The following is a 3250-nucleotide window of genomic DNA, read 5'->3' as shown; positions in this document are numbered from 1 at the left end:
CTCCCTCATACACGCATATACATATATGTGTGTATATGCATACGCATAATGCACACACACACACATACATGCATATATATATATATATATATATATAAACGTATGCAGACACACACATACACACATACTCCCTCATACACGCATATACATATATGTGTGTATATGCATACGCATAATGCACAAAGGATGCAAGGAGAAAGAAAATTGCATGCAGCTCATATGAATATATGTGCAAGTCTTTGTGCGCGCGTGTGTATGTATGTGTATGTAAATATATTGCAACAGTATATACTGATGTTATATATGAGGTCATGAGTGTAAGATATATGAGATATGGAACAGGAAAAAAGGAATATTATTCAGAAATCTTTTTTTTTTTTTTGTATAATATTTCCAGTATGTTGATGTGTGTGCAAATACCAACATCGGCTCAACATTTCTGTCATAGCAAGCAGGTTTTATTCTGTTCTCGTTTGAAAGGTATTACACAGTCACGTTCAGCAAATGTGTCACTGATTGGCGATATTATTACACTAACTTAACCACATTAAATACATCACCCAAAACTACTTGTACACTAGGGAAATAATTTGGACTTCATATCCATCTTATCTATTTAATCGTGAAATATAAACCAATTTCCTGTATGCTGTTTAAATACAAATGTAATTCTGTGTGGTCCCCGCACAAATGTGAAATAAATATATAAATAAATATATTTAATGGGAAGATGAGAAATTGCATATAGCGTGTATAAATCCAGTTTAACTATTTGTTTTTATAAAGCAACCGATGAAAGCCATGTCATAAACAGAACTTCCGAGAGAGGTTTTGCTACAGGAAGATTGCAGTCAAGGACCCCGGGGGCAGGGCCGTTTTCCTCAAAATTGTAAGGGACATTTTATTCATTTATTCATGGGATCTTCTCTTTTGGCTTTTGTTTTGTTCTCTCAGTGTCCCCCGAAGTAACAACAGTAGAAAGCCTCTCTTACGAGATCTGATCATGACTGTTATTAAGCATATTTCTTTTACAGTTCTTTTATCAGGCTGCATTTGTTATTTATTCTGATCCGAAATTTTTAAAATAAGAACTGGCATCTTTCCGAGCTGACAAGTGAGTCCCTATTTAATCGCTCTGCAAACGAGATATAACAGCTTAATATCACTCAAAGCATACCCTGCCGTCTTGAAAATGAGGGAAACGGTAGATGCATTAGATACTTTTATCTTTTACTAACATGATGTACACTTCGAAGGTTTTAGTCCATGGGTCTCCAAAGTGGTCAATATCGACCCCTGGGGATCTATAGGACTATTCAAGGGATCGACAAATGCACATCTACTTAATAATTATTATTTATTTATTTTCTTGTATAAGCCTGGGGTGATGAAGGGTCATGTATTTCATGAAGAGGTCGATTGTCTAAAAAGTTTGAGGACCCCTGTTTTAGTCAATCAAATCTATCCCAATACTTATTTAAATTCTGGTACTCTCTCTGTGAACTGCAAAAGCCAAAGAGCAAAAACAAAAGACACATCGGTACTCAACCGGTGAGATAAGCACAAACACAGAAACGTATGCAGACGTGCACATAATTACACAGGCACGCGTGTGTATGTGCAATGATGCACGTGCAACAGACTTCAATAAAGATTTTTCAACTAAATTCATACACAAAGTATTATCCAGCCCTGTGCAACAATAGCAGATATTTGCCCAAGGTGTCATACAGTCGGATTCAATCTATATGTAATTGCACAGCGAGTGAAAACAAAAAACAGTAAGTCATCGCTAGAATGCATTTGGTCATCGATCAGGATTGGCCAGGGGTTAAACAGTAACAACATCAACAACAATAACGACAACTGCCACCTCTGCCTTTATTCTCCTCATCTTTAGATTTTTCCACTATTTCCCAACAAATATCTACCACACTTTTTGCTCTGGGTAGTGTTCCCAGATGTCACTCTGAACTTACGTTATGCTTCACAATATACACTCTGCCTTTTTTTTTTCTTTTGCTAGTACTCATCTCAAATTTCTTCAGAGTTTGTAAAAGGCAGGAGATACTTCAAAGTGTTAAAACATTCTATTTAATAAATATAATCACATGCATCATGGATGGCGTTCGAGATGCGGATCATTTGCATGTTCCATAGAACGAACTCTTTCTTTATTTGCCACACTGGACATAACGAAGAGAGGACAGTACAAGAACAGACAAAACATAGAGAGTTCGTGTTTTCCTTTTTTTTAAATTCCGATTAAAATTAATTTCGATTTAAAATTAATAAAATTATGAATAAATATTTACACGTGAAAGTTACCCGGGCTCATAGGCCCATCGCCGTTGACTGACGTTTCCTTCAGTTCCGGCTGGATGGTTGAGCTTAACCGGCTCCAATTCATCCTCAACTTTCTCTCCACATTCTGCCATCTTTTACGAAACGTGCTCAGCGTCGGATATCTCTTTTCCAGCCTGATTTTACTTTTAAGGTGGTAGTTAAAGTAATTAACTAGACCTTGGCTGGAAATAAAGATACCTGTCGCAATCCCTTCGCGCGTGTCTTCCATACTGTTTCTTTCAGAATGGCTACAATGGACATCAGCTGACATATGCGGTGCTCCTCCATGGCTGCAGTTTGATGACTAAAACAAATAAAAGATACAAAATAGAATGACTGTTAATGTATTGTACCCCATAAGTGACCTTCTATAAATCTAAAGTAACAAGGAGCGGGGTATCAAATAGATATAGTTTATCTAGTCAAAAGCTAACTAATTTTATAACCTCGAGTTATGTCGTACTTAAGAATCTAGAATAAGGGCGAAATGGTACTATTCAGGGCTACTGTGAAGTTTAATAAAAGAATTATATGAAAATAATGTCTGCTCGTTTCACTTTTTTCACTCTTTTCTCTCTTTGGTAAAAAGAATCGTAGAAACTCTTCTCTCTTCTTAATTAGCACACACGTTCACACGATCTCTCTCTCTCTCTCTCTCTCTCTCTCTCTCTCTCTCTGTCTCTCAATCACTATAAGTAGTACTTACGAGTAAGTTAACCGGGTGAATACAGAAATGTTTGTATAAAATATTGGATTAACTTTTATATAATTTAATGTTCATTATTGATGAATTTGAGAGGTAAATTTAAATCCATAATGAGTTTTGGGGATTTTATTCAGTTTCAAAATTGCTTACTGTTGCTAATATTTATAGCAAACCGTTTTCAGAAGTACTAAAATTAAT

General features: G+C 35.8%; 1 long non-coding RNA gene across 1 annotated transcript in view; it reads right to left on the bottom strand.

Annotated features, from left to right (window-relative positions):
• Positions 1-2119: 2119 nt before the first annotated feature.
• LOC128249320 (uncharacterized) overlaps positions 2120-3250 on the bottom strand; it is a 20332-nt gene continuing 19201 nt past the window's right edge. The window contains exon 2 of the long non-coding RNA XR_008265421.1: positions 2120-2650. This is a non-coding gene — a long non-coding RNA (uncharacterized LOC128249320). The remainder of the gene's footprint in view (positions 2651-3250) is intronic.

This window comes from Octopus bimaculoides, chromosome 13 (assembly GCF_001194135.2).
Source record: "Octopus bimaculoides isolate UCB-OBI-ISO-001 chromosome 13, ASM119413v2, whole genome shotgun sequence".
NCBI classification, from domain to species: domain Eukaryota; kingdom Metazoa; phylum Mollusca; class Cephalopoda; order Octopoda; family Octopodidae; genus Octopus; species Octopus bimaculoides.
The sequence above is the reverse complement of the archived record's forward strand: the minus strand, read 5'-3'. Positions and strand labels throughout refer to the sequence as shown.